We start from the raw sequence: 17,886 nt of genomic DNA, 5'->3' as shown, positions 1-17,886 counted from the left end.
TTCATACCATTCATAACTTTTCTTTCAGTTCAAATAATTTTATGAGTAGTTATTTATCATGGTTGCAGAGACCCTAGAAGCAGCCAATGAATTGTGTTTAGATTCACTGAATCACAACTCATTTAAGTTTGATTTCCCATCATTCTTTTAATAATAGTTTGAGAGAAAACATGTTGAACTTTATTTGGGCCAGGTGGAGCTAAGCATAGACCTTTTAAAGCTGTGGCACTTGAAATTATCTTTGAGTCTAGTTCCAGCTCTTTCTTATAAACGGATGGAAGCAGATGGTTTTTACAACATTACCTGGTATCTGGGACTTTTATTTTTTACATGAGCAACAGTAAGGACTCTTCCTGGATTTTTTTACTGTGCATGTCAAGGTCCACTTGAATGAAAAGACTTTTTCTTCTCTCACTTGGCCCACTGTGTCCTCTGCAGGATAATTTTTTAGGTATGTGGAACAAGGGTCAATGTCCTAGCAGAAGAGCTTCATTAAATTTCACACACTTATTACAATGTTGCAATGAGTTTAAGCTCAGTGACACAGCACTGTGGTGATGCGTCCAAGTTTCATTGTGTCATTTAACTTTTTCCTCCATGTGATGATTTAATGACCTGTCATCTCCCTGAATGCCACTGGCTAATCCCTATGTACTGCAGACAATCATGTAAAAATATACAGAGATAATTCTGACCATTCGTCTTTTGACAAATAGCAACCATCAGTGTCATTAAGATCCTAAATATTACTTCTGAAGTAATTTATTGCAATGTGTTTGATTTACTGCATCAGGTTTATGGTAAGGATTTTTTCTGATTCACTATCTCTTCACCTGAATTCATTCTGAAAGCATGTATACTAAATGCAATTGAATTGATCAAGTTGGATGAAAGGAAAATGGTTGAGTACTTCTCATTGTGGCGCTTATTATAAACCATAGAAAGTTGGACATCATGAAAACTAATAGCATGGTGTGAAGAAAATAGAAGAAATATACTAAAATATTGCAGCATTTCTACATTCAAAGAGAGGCCTTGGAATTATTGCTGACCTCAAAATAATAATGCAAGAGACTCCTTTTTCATTCTGAAATGAGATCCTAGTGTAATTGATAAAACTGACTGAAACACTTTCTATCACAAAGATTCCAATGACTAAATTAAAATACATTGAAAGATGAATGTCATGGCACTAAAGCAGTGAAAATGCATTCTTCGTTGGTATCAGATAAAGCAGGAACAGTTTTACTGAGAATGTTACAGCAGGAAAACGAAGAGTGATGTAAAAATTAGATGAGATAAATCATTGTAGCTGTTTCGGTACAGATGTTGACTGCAGAAGTCACTTTTCCTACATCTCCCATTTATTATACTGGACTTTATTAACTATTATGAAGGCTATACATATAGCAGTCTTTGGTTAGATTACTTTTAGAGAATTCCAAAATAAAAGGAAATAAAAATCACCCAAACTGCAACTTTGGTGAGTTTTTTTTATGCTGTAAACAAAGATACATGAACTGCTAGTATGAATATGCCCCCCTGTGATCCAATCCCAGAAATCATAAAAATATCCATTACTGCTGCTCTCTTCATGTAGATTCCATAGCACTGTTACTAACATTATCCTTGAAATTACTGTTCCATTTGTTATGGCCTCTTGTATCCTCAGCCTTTTTGTACATGAAACAAATAAAATGTACACACACACACACACAAATCAAATTTGTTTGGAATGGACAGCAACAAGGTATAAGGCTTTGCAAGTATGCTTATTATTAATAAGGTTTATTTTCTATGATAACTAATGTTTTGAGTAGGAGCAATGGTGATCAATGGTTAGAATCAGATGAAATGTAAATTTTTTTACTACTGGTTCTATGGGTGTGGCTTGGTGGGGGGGGTAATGTGATTGGCTGGGAGGGGCCAACTTTTTTTTTTTTACTTTTAAAAGCATTTTTTCTACAACTTCCTCATCCGAAGAGCTTGTAGAAAAAATGCTTTGAAAGGATTCTGATGATCCCAGGTGAGTTGCCTGATTGCCAGAACCTTTTCAAAGCATTTTTTTTACAGCCTCTTCGACTGAAGAGCTTGTAGAAAAAATTCTTTGAAAGGGTTCTGACAATCCCAGCTGAGCCGCGTGATCATCAGAGTTTTTTTTTTTTACTTTCAAAAGCATTTTTTTGGCCAAAGAAAAAATGCTTTTAAAAGTTAAAAAAACCCTCTGATGATTGCGTGGCTCAGCTGAGCATGCGGGGTGAAAGGGGGGCAGGAATTTTTGCTACCGGTTCTCCGAACCACCCGCCGCCATTGCTACCGGATCGTGTGATCCGGTCCGAACCGGGAGCATTTCACCCCTGGTTAGAATGCAGCGTTGAAGGCTAATTCTGCCAATTGCCAGCAGTTTGATCCTGACTAGCTCAAGGTTGATTCAGCCTTCCATCTTTCCAAGGTTGGTAAATGAGGATTTATATTGTTGAGGGCAATATGCTGGTTCTATAAACCTATTAGAAACAGAGGGCTGAAAAGTATTATGAAGTGATGTTTAAGACTAGTGTGCTGTATCTATTTGACTAAATTAGTGTGAGGAAATATAGTAAGGAAGTGGATTCCAGATAGAGGTAGTTCATTCCAGAAGAGTAAAAGATAACTCAGTCTGGATCTTACAGCTGCGAGGAAGAGGGCGAAGATCGCCTTTCTCTAATAGTTTATAGATTATATTATAAATGCAGATAGTAGAGTCCTCAATCTGGCAAGATGTTGTCTTACTGTAGGTTTGAAAACAATAAAGAACTGATCTTGGAAGAATCACATGTCATGTTAGTTTGGGGGTCTTATAATTACTATTATTGGGTTCTGATTTTGAGACTCCCAATCTCTGTTATTGAACAAAGTCCATAAATAGCTACAATTTTATGGTATATAAGTGTCTTGAGTTCTGTTCTTATGCACTGTACAGCAGGCTGCTTGAGAAGAACTTGAAAAGAACTCTGAAAAACTTGAAAAGAAACTTGGAGTTCTTTTCTGCTTGAAAAGAACTCTCCTGCCTTCGACAGGACCTGTTTTTAACTCATAGAATTATCTATTGCAATGCCCTTCCTGTTGAAGACTACTTCAGCTTCAATCATAATCATACAAGAGCAAACAATAGATTTAAACTCAATGTTAACCGTTTCAATCTTGATTGCAGAAAATATTACTTCTGTAACAGAGTTATTAGTGCTTGGAACACACTACCTGACTCTGTGGTCTCTTCTCAAAATCCCCAAAGCTTTAACCAAAACCTCTCTACTATTGACCTCACCCCATTCCTAAGAGGTCTATAAGGGGCGTGCCCAAGAGCACAAACGTGCCTACCATTCCTGTCCTATTGTTTCCTTTCATTATATAATTCCCTCAACACTGTCAGACTATTTACTGAATCTGCACTACTATTAATCTTCTCATAGTTCCCATCACCAATCTCTTTCCACTTATGACTGTATGACTATAACTTGTTGCTGGCAATCCTTATGATTTATATTGATATATTGATCATCAATTGTGTTGTAAATGTTTTACCTTGATGAATGTATCTTTTCTTTTATGTACACTGAAAGCATATGCACCAAGACAAATTCCTTGTGTGTCCAATCACACTTGGCCAATAAAAATTCTATTCTATTCTATTCTATTCTATATCCAATTAATATAGTTATCACATACTTATGCTCATATATATGCTTATATATTATATAGTTATTTTCATGCTTATGCTTATATATACTATTGTGACAAATAAAATAAATAAATAAAATAAAAGCTCTCCAAACAACCTTAGTCTTATCTGTGTTCAAAATGAGATAACTTAAATGAAATTCAATAGTCTATGCAGGATTAGGGTTTCTGGTGATTTTTGGCTTGCTTATGATAAATAATAGTAAGAGTTCTAACAATAATAATGTGATCAGTTTGCTCTGAAGGAAGAAAATGTTTAGAGAGAAGCTGCTTTGGATGCCATTAATAGAATTCAACCAATCCAATTTATTTTGTTCAAAGATCTGTATAAAGAACAGAAACAAAGAGGAATAAAATAACTTTTAAATAGCAGATAAAAAATGCTTAAAGAAAGCTATACAAACATTTTTCCTCAATGGAACCTAAAGTTAGTAGTTTGCAGATAAGGATAGTACCCTTGCGATGTTATCTAAATGTTATTAAAATTAAAATTATTAAAATTCTTGTATCTGTAACATTACCTTGGCAAAATAGTGGATGATAGGGCAATATTTTTTCAACCAGGATACCTCGAATGGGCTAACTTACAGAATGCATCCAAAATCTGGGATCCATGGTTCCTGTGGAATTTAAATTTGGGAACATTTATTAAACATTTACGACATTGAAATTATCAAAAAATATTTTCTGACACAATAAAAAATTCCATAAAACATTTCTTGCGATAAAATCCTGGTGTTTGACTGTACTGTATATTTTCAACATGAGCTAATTTGAAAGCAGATACATCTCTGAATATCTCCCTGAATTTTTAAGAATTTTTCAAGTACATTAGAAGTTCTGCCATTGTTGAAGGTACTGAGGAATTTGATAAGGAAATATCTCTGAAAGGATGATCCAATGAATCACAGTTCTCTGGTGTGTAATAAAAATGTTCATATTTGAGGAAATAAATTTAGCATGAATTCATCCAGTTGAACATCCAACATATGATAGATTGAATCAAGTATGCTGAAGTCACAAGGGTACGTAAGAGATGTAATATTACAGGTTAGATGCTATTTGAAATATTCTATTTATTCTCTAATATATTCATGGACCAAACTAGTTTCATTTTGGTATTTGATGTCTAAAGTCTTTTTCTGATTATTCCTTAGCCTGAATAAATTATAAAGGTATGGAAAATCTACAGATGGACCGCATGAATTTACTCAAATCTGTACTCATGAAGATTGAAAGCGGTCAGATCAAATAAGGAGGATGAAAAGAAATAATGTCATTTAAGTCAATAGTTAAATAGTAACAGACATGCTCCTTGGTTTCTAATTGCTCAGTCTCTAATCTCAAATAACTGCAATTGTCATGTTGCATTGGATACACAAGTAGGTGCTTGTAACACAGCTCTAGTAAATGTAGGTTGTAGTATTTCAAGTTGTTTGTAATTGGGATAAGAAACCATCTGTGAACCACAGACTAATGGAGCTAAAGATTTGGCATCAAATAGTTTCAAAGCTTCAGAAATACATTTTCCACCTTTCATTCAGAAGGAGAGCTATCATGAACATTAGTAGAATTGTATATTTATGGGAATAAATGCCACACTAGGAATTTGCCCATAAAATTAAACATCATTACAAGTGCCACTGATGTTTTTGTATTTCTTTTACTGTTTTTTCTTCCTACGTGCTAATTAATTGTTTCATAATCTAAGGATTGTGTTAATGAAGTACCTTTTGAGCCTTTTGAGAGTGTGTTGAGTGATGTAGGAATCCCTAAAGGCCTGTCCTCCACTTAGCTGTACAGAATCTTTAATTATGTTTAATTTTGCCAGTATAAGCCAGTCCTGATAGAGATGAACTTTCTTTGATAACAGGTAATTTATTTATGCTGCACTTCATTTTAAACAGACTATTTAACTATAGGTATTTTTTCTTCCTAAGGACACACAATCAATTTACATTCAATCTGTTGGAAATATCAGCAATATATCCTCTAGAAATACATGGCAATTGCAATTGGTGATACCAGCATGACATCTAATGGGATGCAAATGGAGTGGGTCAGTCCCACTATGACAGCAGTTCCTACTAATCTCATCTGCCTTGATCCAACTAGGGCAGGGGTCTCCAACCTTGGTCCCTTTAAGACTTGTGGACTTCAACTCCCAGAGTCCCTCAGCCAGCAAAGCTGGCTGAGGAACTCTGGGAGCTGAAGTCCACAAGTCTTAAAGGGACCAAGGTTGGAGACCCCTGAACTAGAGGGCACAGATATGCAGAAAGAGATATGTATATCTTAACACTAAGTTCATCACATTAGTGATGAACACTAATGACTGGGAACTTCACTTGCCCCAATTAGAAATTGGGTTGGTATTTATAAAACACTCAGATGATTCTCAAGCAAAAAAAGCTTGTTTTTCTGAGAGGTTTTTATTTTTTGCCCCAGCAGATAGGAGATGTGCCACTCACCATCTTATTTGGGGGGATAGCTAGTATATAAATTTGATAGATACTGTAGATAGATAGATAGATAGATAGATAGATAGATAGATAGATAGATAGATAGATAGATACTACATACATACTTGATTACCCAGATGTGCCCTAGATTTTTTTCCTTTCTTACACATATTAGTAATGAAGAAGACTGTCTTGGAAATTTGCTTTTCTCCATAAAGAAACACATATGGGAACACGTAATGCTTTGCAAAAACACTTTTTTCTGAAATGTAAGAATTACTAACTTAATCAAAGACTGCTTGATTGGGTAGTGTTTTCACATAGTTTTGTCATATTTTGAATCAACCAGAATTTCAGCTATTCTTCTTTCTCAAAAAAGGGCCATTACAAAAAAGTAGACTAAGGATATGCTTTCTAAATGTCAATGAAAGTTCTTTGAGAGTGAAAAAGTATATTTATTTTAAAAGAAATGAATCTTGTGCATCCTTTTAAATAAAATCCAGTTGTTTCACCATCAGAGCATTCCCAGTATGCACTAAGTCCAATATACCTATCCTTCCATTTGTCCTTACTGCCAACAGATCCAAAATATATCCATATTCTGACCATAGTACAGGTCAGCTCCTTGGCTGATGGATTGGGAAGGAATGTGAAGTCAAAAGAGTCATTTTGGTCTAAGGCACCAAGCTGGAAACCAGGAGACTATGAGTTTTAGACTCACATTAGGCATGAAAGCTGGATAACTCTCAGCCAATCATACCCTCTCAACCCAATCCATTTCAGAAGGTTTATATTGTGGAGAAATAGTGGGAGGAAGGATGATTAAGTATGTTCAAAGTCTCAAGTTATTTATAAAAATAACAAAGACAGGATTTTTTTAAAAAAATGACCCATACTCATCATAATAACAGACTATCAGATAAAAGAACAGAAAAGAGTTTAATTCTTTAAGCAAACATGCATCAATTTCACCAATCTGTGATGTGTCAACATTGTTTTACAATTGGTGTTGTGTGAGCAAAGAGCATATTACTAATATCAGACCTGTTTTTCCCCCCTGCATTTGAGAAAACTCATGAAATAAACATGGAAACAAAACCAAAATAAACACATACACCCAATGTGGAATCTGTAACATACCATCTGAACATTGCAAAGTTGGTCACAATTATATTCTGAGCTAGCTAGTTTCACCTTGTGATCAGGATCCTGAATCAGCTGACAGTTATCGGAAAATTAGCCATCACATTAACTGGTATGGTCAAGACAAGGAAAGGTTGGGTAGCTTTCATGATTTCTACTTTGTATTCCATACTAAAGAGACTAACTGGTGTGTTTCTGTATTTGGATTAGAGCCTGAAAGCTGAACATTCAGTATGGATCCAAAAAAACAAGTACCAGGAGTTGGCCTTCAGGATGCAAAAATTAGAGAGCAAAATCATTATAAAGGAACAACCCAGATGGTGTAATAAAGGAACAAGCCAAAATATGATCAAACCATGAAGACTATTAGGTGATGAACAAATATTTAAAAAGGTAAGCCCTTTTGTAATGTTTCTTGCCCATACCCAATAGTGCTCAAAAACTGAGGAGATAAGCAGGACCAGGACAAAATGTTTTACCTCCAAGGTAGATACCCCAAATCCAGCATGAACTGCAATATTAGAAAGGGACCTTCCTGTGAAGACCTGAAGATTCTCATTCTAAACCTAGCTTTCTTCAGGTCTTCATCTGAATGCATAGAGAAATGCAGACCTATCAGTTAGAGATATGCCCATTCTGTTGTCAACTTCTTCTTCCTCTGACCTTTACACACTTAACTGAGGGTTTGGAACGGATCTGGTACCTGCTACTCAAACTAATTTCTAATTTATTAGATTCTAGAGTGCGCAAGGATCTATACTTCACTTTGTACCAAGTGCAGTCATCTTTTGGATCACCAGATAAATACTGAATGATGGGAGAAAGCAGGTGCTTTCATTCATAGTCCTGATTTTTTTCTACTTAGAAACCCTACATACAGTATGAAGAGGATTAATATTGGTCTCAGAGGTGTATTATGCATATTATTTTGTTTTGTAAAATCTTCTAACCCATACATATGCCATTGTGTGTATTTAATTTATCTATTTAAATTATTAAGAAAATTTACATGGCCAGCCAACTCATGGTGGGCAGCTTACAGAAATAAAGGAAAATAAATGAATAAATAAACTTTGCTTGTATTTGTAGTACTTTATTGAGCTAAATGTGCAACAAGGACAAATATAAAGTTTTTATTGTGTTTGATTCTAGCCCACACTACTCTCATTTTATTCTGCTAACTGAACTATTATATTTGTTTATACTACCAAAGCTGTAGAAAGTTAGTGCCTATTTGCCAGCTGCAAGTTGAACTAATACTCAGACTTTAACTGCCAAAATGAAATAGCAAGAGAAAATCTGAGTTTCACAGGAGAAGTCAAACACTAAGGAGTTATTAATATGGATTGCAGGGGCAATTTATTTTGCCATTTTATTTTTCCTCTGCTGTCATTGTAGGAGTACTAGGTATCAATTTAGATTGAAGGCTAGTGCAGGAAGAAGAAGAGACAGATAATCCTATCAGCCTTCCTCATTCTGCTTTACTGAATGAAGGGATCAGCTTGCTTAAAGTCAAATAACTTTATCCTATCAGTATGGCAAGAGAGAGTAAGGAGGAAAGTGCCAGATGATATTGTAAGGTTTCCTGAAAACTTAACATTACTATTCCAATAGCTAAAATTGGAAGATGTTGAGTTATTTTCTGTAAGTAAGCTTACAGAAGAATGTTATTGTAAAAGTTAGTCTATGTCCCAGTCAACAGTCAACAATTTTCAACAGTCTACATTTTCATAAAAATAATTGGCAAGTTTAATATATGCTGAAATATTAATTAAATATTTTAATTAAAAAGCAGTGGAAAATGATGAATCAAACTATTTCTGGTGCAAATTATAAACACATTACTATTTCTACTAACATATATAGGAATGAAACAGAAGACAATTTAATTATTTCATTGGTTACATACTATAACTGGTGATTAAATTTAACTGGGAGATCACTAGCAGTGCAGATGCGGTAAAGCAAAAACCCCTATATCGTGCTTTCTTCTGTTTCAGTTTAATATTTTCTTTCTTGATAGTCATATTGTCTAGAATGAAAATACTGAATTTTAGGAAGGATAATTAGATAACTATATATTTGTTCTGAAGTCTAGCTCATGCTCATTCCAAAGTAAAGTTTAATTTAAAGATCAGTTTAAGCACAATAAGCTATTACACTATTTATCTTTGGGATCTCACTTTTCTTTACTCACAATCCTTTCATTCCCTCTCACTTCTATGTCTCTTATTGAATTTCCAGGTCAATTACTGTATTTGCTATACTGAAGTTATAAAAACTCCTTAAAGTAAAATTTTAAAAAAATCTATTTCATCCTAAATGAATGAAAAGTTATAGCATCTATCTTTTCTGGCAATATTCTTCTGCTCAAAAGTTCAGACCAAATAAATAAATATGCAGATACCAAGAAACACTGTGGATGTTTTAGCTGTCTTTCCATGCATTCTAGAGCAGGGGTCTCCAACCCTGGCAACTTTAAGACTTGTGGACTTCAACTCCCAGAATTCCTCAGCCAGCTTTGCTGGGAATTCTGGGAGTTGAAGTCCAAAAGCCTTAAAGTTGCCAGGGTTGGAGACCTCTGTTCTAGAGCACCTTTTCCCTTTTACTACAAAACATTCTGCATCCTTACTTCTCTATTTTCTGGACATAGGCATTTGGAGTCTAAAGTGGTCCTCTGATTTCATAAATTGCATTACCTTATACAGGTCTACAAAGATCTGTATGCATATATGGAATCTATACCATACTTATCATTCTTACTTATTGTTTTAAATTACCACTATATTAACTTAGCCATGTACATATCTGCTGATGCCAAGCTTGGATAATTGGGGAGAGTTGAAGTAAGACTTTGCAAAAACTTTGCCAATAAGGTTTTTTTAATGGAAAGACTCTAAAATGAACTTATATGGTGCCCATTGGTAGGACCCCAGATCAAACAATACCCAACAAACTACAGAGAAAGAGAAAGAGCCTGCAGTGAGAAACCAAGGCATTAATGATGTACAGTACCAGGGTGAATCCTAGTTGCTGATGCAGCTATTGGTAAAAGCAAGGATCTTTGCTGCATGAAAACACATCAGATAGCTACATGGAATGTTTGAGGAATGAATCAGGGTAAACTGGATATCAACAAATGGGAGATTGGCTTGTTGAGAATCAACCTCCTTGGTGCTAGTAACTTACACTGGGCAGACAACTGCTATTTCCAGTCTGAGGAGTGCATTACTTGGGACATGACATCAAGAAAACTAATGGGTTGACATTCTTTCACAAACAAGAAACTCAACCAAGCATTAGAAGGCTTGTTGACAGTTAATGATTACACGATAACCATTCAAATCTGTACCAACCCACTCAAAATTAGAGTTGTGCATATCTACACCCGAACAATTGATGCAATAGTGTTTGAAATAAAGGGTTTCTTTGCCAGCATCGAAAAAATTCTAAGGCAAAAGGCATTGATTACATACTGAGTGATTTCAATCAATTCAAAAGTTATTCAAAAGTTTGAATTTGGGAAGAAGAATGATGCAGGTGATTGGTTCAATTTTGCCATGGACATTGATTTTGAATCACAAATATCTGGTTTAAACAGCACAAGTGTCGTCTATGCTTGGAAATTGCCAAATAAACTGCACTGTGATCTGATCGATTGTATTCTATGCAGTTACTGATGGTTCTGTTCATGGCTTTCTTCCTTCTGTAGAGGGAATATTTATTGCCTCCTATACATTCATTCCAAGGTCACTGATGATCACTGAATATTTCTGTCTTTGCTGGCCTGTTTAACATAAAAGTTAATTTATCTCCATGCTAGCCTTCAAATAAATGCCACAACTAGTCCCTCATGACATGTATCTTTCTGGTTTTGTTACAACAATGACCCACAAATTATATGTCTCCATAAAATGAAACATTCTCAAGAATACTGATAATGGGTGTGTTTACAGATTTCTCTTTTCAAAGTGAGATGCTGGCTCACACAGTTAGAATAACAATGAACTTGACTGACATTCAGTCTGTCCCCATATCATGCATTATAGCATTTTCTTTCTGGGTACAGAATGTTCAGATTTCTATGTAACCCATTTGTATTCAGTTGTTCAACAATTATTTGTTACTGGTCAAATGAGTATTTTTGCTCATTTTTGTCATCACACATCTGTTATTATTTGTGCCTCTGCAGATACCATGTTTGCTGGATAATGGGCAGAATGAAAGAAACTTTGTGAAACTAAACTAAACTTAATTCAGCAGTTTCCTGAAGAAAACTGGGTTTGGGAAATCGGTAGTGAGTTTGGAAATAAATTTCATATTACAGGAAAGACTGAAGATTTCCTGAGATCCAGGACCATTTCATAAAGTCCCTGCTACTGGACATTTACTGGCCTTTCCTGTCACTTATCTACATTTACAATATAAATAGAAGATTCAGCAGAAGGAAAGGAAAGAGTCCTAACAGCAGGTATGCTAATTATTGCTGGAGACCCCTGAAATAGAACACCCAATGGTTCGATTGATCCAAGAAACTGAGAAGCTGCATGTCCAATAGGCTTGATTTTCCTCATCATCTTGAATACTGTTATTCATCAACCATCCAACAGCAGAGAAACACACACAGAGACACACACCAAAAATTGTTTGTTGTTATTATTGTTGTTGTTGCTGTTGCTGTTGTTGTTATTGTTAAAATGGATCTAAGGCATGTTCACCATATATGCCTTTGAGAAATGGGATTATTTTACTAAAAATAACTCAATGAAAATATATTTATGGTAAATGATAAAGAAACTGTCTATCATTGAAGAACAGCATCCATTTTGGAAATGAAATTAAAACATAATTGAGCAATAACACATCAGAACACTTCTTGAAGGCTAGTGACAGAACAACAATGGAATTAATTCCCGGGAACTAGACATAGAATTAACTCCAGTGAATCCAAAGCTTTCTGAAGTATTCTGGACATAGCATTCCAAATGAAACAGGACTGAATTGGGACTAGATTAACTCTGAGACACTTTGAATCCACCTCTGGGCACTTTTATGCCCAGAAAGACAGGATCCATTCAACTCAAAGCAATCAACATTTATAAGATTTTTCAGCCTTTTGTCACAATCCTTATGGTCTTGCTCCAATTCCCTACAATGAGAGTTTTGTTCAGTTTGTAAGTGAGGGAGTAATAAGGAATTAGTGTTGTGAGCTTTCTTAGGGAACTCCCGTATTATAAAGGATTTTTCTCCTGTGTAAAACCAAAATGGTTCAATAACAGGATTTCCGGATAAGCTGTTCAGGAAACAGTTACTGTTCAAACTGAAGAGCTGGTTTCATTTTAATATGAACAATGTCAGTTGTTTGGGGAATATTCAGGACAACAGGATGCATTCAAAATTAAACACTGAACTCAATCCTTGATTCATGTTTTAAGTGAACCAAGAAATATGAGTCACAGAAAAGAAAGTAGTATCAGCCTTGAAGTCTGAGATACTAGAATGAAATGATGAGTACCAGTTTAAAGCTTAGAGGTTATTTAAAGAATCCAAGGATTGAATAAAGCTTTTTAGTTCTGAAAAAGCTTTCAGTATTGCAGAATCTTTGATGACAGTGCTGTATAAAACCTCATTAATTACAGTAGGACTTAAATAGATGGTGAGAATTGCAGCATTTAATATTTTCTTTCTTTTCTTGCACAATTCTCTGTTCCCAGTCATCATATTTCTGTTTTTGAGATGCCAAGGGTTCTTTATGACAGCTGCCCTGTAATTTCTTATCTAAATAAAAGAACAGAATGCAACTGTATTATACTTCATTTGTTCCACACTCCCCTTCCCATAAAAGTTAGCATTATTTGCAAGAAAAATGCAGATATTCTGAAAGTTGTTACTCAAAGGTTTTGTTGCATTATATAAAACTATATTCTAAAAAAAAAGTTAATTTGAAAGCTTTAGTCATCTTTATCATATGAAAAATGGAAGGATGAAACTAGTTTAATTCTTCCAATGCAAGAAATAGATAATGTCATTTGATATTGTTGAATGCATTTTGGCATTCCGTAGCAGGATCACAGCTGGAGCTTTTAACTTCATGAATTGCTGAATTAAACTAAAAATTACCCTGTATTACTAGTTGTAAATGTTCCATTTTCAAAACTATCTCATCTTCAAACAAGGAATGGCAATACTTTTGATGAAATCCCCCCCCCAGTTTAATTTATTATTTACCCGTCATCATTAATCAAGGAACTGCTATTCCAGTTCTGAAAACAGCAGGTGTTTGTAGGAGGGTTAAATGGTTGTCATTAGCACTCCCTGTTTCAAAATTCAGTAGCTTTATCATTAAAATAATAATAATGGACAGAACCATGGGCATATTCAGAATGAGTCACTGTTTAGGGTTAGGTACTGATTAAAAGTTTTATGTAATGAAAATATAGTGGTCTTCAGCTACCTCTAAAAATATTTTAAACAGTGGAAGTTAATTAACCTGCCTAGCCCAGACAAACTTCATGCCTCTACCTGAGTGTGACAACAGAAGGATGGGAATGGACAGTAGTATTGCAGGTATTAAAGAAATCCTTGGTAAGGTGCTTTCTATCCTTCATAAAGAGATGCGATGGCTCAATGGCTAAGGCAATCGAAAGGTCGGCAATTCAGTGGTTCGAATCCTTAGCGCCACATAACAAGTGAGCTCCTGTCACTTGTCCCAGCTTCTGCCAACCTAGAAATTTGAAAGCATGTAAAAAATGCAAGTAGAAAAATAGGGATCACCTTTGGTGGGGAGGTAACAGCGTTCTGTGTGCCTTTGGTGTTTAGTCCTGCCAGCCACAAAACCACAGAGACATCTTTGGACAGTGCTGGCTCTTTGGCTTTGAAATGGAGATGAGCACTGCCCCCTAGAGTCGGGAACGACTAGCACATATGTGCCAGGGGAACCTTTCCAGGGGAATCTTTCATATCTTGTTTTGGTGCTCTACTAGTTAATTAATTGTTAGATAATCTGAATGGTTTACAACCTACTGAAATTCAATATTCTCCATCAAATCTTACTGAATAATAGGAAGGAAACAAATGAGTTGGGTTTTAATTCCTTTCCAAAAAAATTCTAAACAAAGCAAGTACAATATGATATTCTGGACAAGGTGAGAGACTAGAAGAATTTAGAGTTATGATTTGAATAATTTCAAAATGTGGTGGATATGCATAAAAGTCTGAAACTTGGCAAGATAAAAAAATTGACAGATTTTAGAATGCACAGTGCTGAGTTTGGCCAGTCCAGTTGGATCACTATCTCTGTTTACCAGTTTTTTGTCTTTAATGATCCCTGGTCATTTTTTAATCACCAGATTTCTGAAGTTCTAAAAGAGAGAAAAGGCAAAAGGGTATTTCAGTAATTCTTTGAATCTACATAATATTATAGAGTTTTTGTTTAAGATAAGGAGAACATAGGAAATGATTCTTTCTGTCCTTTCTGAAGTGGGATCACATGAGATTAATTGAATTCTAGATCCATAATATTTCTACTTTTATAATTCTGAAGATAAATCAATGGGCAACCAGGTGACATCTGGAAAACATTTTAAGAAAACAAATAAAGGAATAAACTCATTTATCCCTTCAAAGATCTAAATAACAAGTAGTTGGCAGCAGAGTGATATAGAAAACTTCCAAATTTAACTTATTATCTTTCTACGTTAATTTTGTTTTTCCTTTGTTAACAAAAAAAAAGTTAAGTAAATTATATGGTGATAAGGTATAGCCCAATTCCATCTGCCATCTTAAATTTCCCCAGAGATTCTCTAGTCTTATATATATTGTAGAAATAAACATAATATATGTTCATAAATGTCATAAAGGCTAGAATTTCCATTCAGAACATGTCTGCTCTCTTAAAACAAATCATAAAAGAAATAACCTGTCAGTGCTGCTACTGTACTATCTCTTGCTTTTTCAGGCTGAAGACACATGATCTGGGGTCCTTAATCTAGTTTTAACAGTATGTAATAGAGTGAGTGTGATTTCATTCCCTTTATTGACTTCAACAATTGTAGGAAGGGAATAAATGGCTTCCTGTGAAGTGCATCTCCTCTAGGAACCTGCTCCATAGTTTTAGCCCACAGACGTCAAGCCAAAATTTTTCCTTAAAAACCATCAAACAGATTCCTTTGCTCTGTTTTCCCCCCAGAATATGGGAATAGAATAGAATTCAGAATAGAATTTTTTTTTATTGGCTAAGTGTGATTGGACACACAAGGAATTTGTCTTCGTGCATATGCTCTCAGTGTACATAAAAGAAAAGATACCTTCATCAAGGTACAACATTTACAACACAAATGATGGTCATAGGGTATAATTTAACACTTAATGATACAACACTTAATGCTAATCATAGGGTACAAATAAGCAATCAGGGACAATCAATATCAATATAAATCATAAGGATTACCAGCAACAAAGTTACAGTCATACAGTCATAAGTGGAAAGAGATTGGTGATGGGAACGATGAGAAGATTAATAGTAGTGCAGATTTAGTAAATAGTTTGACAGTGTTGAGGAATTATTTGTTTAGCAGAGTGATGGCCTTCGGGAAAAAACTGTTCTTGTGTCTAGTTGTTCTGGTGTGCAGTTCTCTATAGCGTTGTTTTGAGGGTAGGAGTTGAAACAGTTTAAACAGAATATGGGAAAGAGGGTGTTTTTAGAGGCTGAAGCTGAGCAGCCGCTTTTAGCATTTATTCTTCTACTTTTCAAAAGGCTAGTCTGGGAATGCCTCTTAAGCATTGGGATGATGAAAACTGTGAAGATTACTGCACAGTAGAGTGTTAGGCAGTGAGAGTGACTGGGGTGGGCTTCTAAGGTATTCAGAACTTTTTTTGGGGGGGAGGAATGGCTGCTTTGCACTGTGCACATCCTGTGCATCTCTGGGACATTCGGAACTTTGCACCCCAATGTGAAACTTCCCAGGCTTTTGGTCATTTGTGGGGGAGGCGTGGTAGATGCTTCACACTTCACTGTGGAGGCTTCCCTGGTTTTTGAAATTCTTGGCATTTTTTTTTTGCCATCTAGTTGTGCCATCCTGGGGCAGAAACAGCTTTTTTCTTTGGCACTCCTGCATGGTGCCACACTGCAGCCACCCCCACAACTCATGCACAGTTGAGCCTGGGCTACCCAACCTCCCTGAGATATCCATACACTTGGGACTCCCTCTGCTTAATGACCAATAAGCAGGAGTGAAATGCTCCCGGATCGGACCGGATCATAAGATCCGGTAGCGAGCATGGTTGGTAGTTTGGAGATCTGGTAGCGATGGTGGAGCAAAGCTCCGCCCACCCACCAGTCATTACTTCCTGGTTTGAACCTTCTGTGTTTTTTACCTTCTGCGCATGCCCAGAAGGTTTTGTTCATGCGCAGAAGGTCTGTGCACCCATGTGATGCACTCATGTGGCACGTGCACTTCCGAACCGGTAAGGAAGGTAAGTAGATTTCACCCCTGCCAACAAGATCATTTAACAACTACAAGGGATTGCATTGGTTGAGCAAAGGAGTCACGTGAGCATCTCACTTAATGACTCCAACAATTTACAATCAAAATTCCAGACTCAATGGTAGTCATAAGTTGAGGACAACCTTTAATGTTTGACATTGGTTAAAGCGGAGAGTGTCATCTTCAACAAAAAGTAACTTGATTATGTGGATATAAAAATGCTTTCCCTTCAAGGAAAAACAATTGTTTTTCAGAAGGACAAAGAAGACATATTCTCACACAGAATTCAGAAAATGGAATTTAAGATGTTTATACATCTTAAAATATATATCCCTATATATATTTTATATATAGAATCCTTTTCTTATAGGATATATTTATTGAATTGGGGTTCCCTTAGCATAAGAAGGAACATTTTTTTAGATATGTGTGGGCTGTGTCTGCTCATTAGCGCTGGGGGTAAGAGAACTGTTGGAAAAAATCATATGGTAGAAAACTTACCACAAGTTGTGTAGTATTATGTGAATACCCTTTTTAAATACCTCATATCCTCTTGTTTTAGAAAGGATGCATGGCTAAGGCTATTAGAGAAAAATGATAAACATAGGCAAGAGTGAATCTCAAGGGTTATTTCAGGTTAATATATAGTTAACTCATTTTTAAGATGCCTAGAAAACAAAATCTGTCTTGGGACATGCCATTGTTTCCTCCAAAAACCTGAGTAGAAGAGAATAGTTCCCTTTATATTTGGATTGATGCATTGTACTGTGTGCATGCTTAGTAGTAATCATGATTGAATTTTATCAGGTTTTCTTTTATAGAATTTGAAGAGATCATGCCATTGGATCAATTTCAATTAAATATGGGTGGAATAGAAATACATTAAGGTTAGAGGTTTAAACAACTTTATAAGAATTTGAACGTTCATGTTGGCATTAATCACAATGCAAAAATGCAAAAAAAAATGTGTTGAGCCACATGTTGTACAACCTGAACACATTTTGGGGTGGTTTGATTTAAAATTCCAACTTCTGGAAATACAGTGAACAGGAGCCAAACTGGCACCAGGTCTGTTCAAAATG

The 17,886-nt window shown here is 35.5% G+C and overlaps 1 long non-coding RNA gene across 2 annotated transcripts in view; it reads left to right on the top strand.

Annotated features, from left to right (window-relative positions):
- Positions 1 to 13,101, top strand: part of LOC131193299 (uncharacterized) — a 55,484-nt gene extending 42,383 nt beyond the window's left edge. For both annotated transcript variants that reach the window (XR_009153877.1, XR_009153876.1), the window contains exons 2-3: positions 7,530 to 7,712; positions 11,512 to 13,101. This is a non-coding gene — a long non-coding RNA (uncharacterized LOC131193299). The remainder of the gene's footprint in view (positions 1 to 7,529; positions 7,713 to 11,511) is intronic.
- The last annotated feature ends 4,785 nt before the right edge of the window (positions 13,102 to 17,886 follow it).

The sequence above is a fragment of the Ahaetulla prasina genome, chromosome 2 (genome assembly GCF_028640845.1).
Source record: "Ahaetulla prasina isolate Xishuangbanna chromosome 2, ASM2864084v1, whole genome shotgun sequence".
In the NCBI taxonomy this organism is placed as follows: domain Eukaryota; kingdom Metazoa; phylum Chordata; class Lepidosauria; order Squamata; family Colubridae; genus Ahaetulla; species Ahaetulla prasina.
Note: the sequence above shows the minus strand (reverse complement) of the source record. Positions and strands in the feature narration are given on the sequence as shown.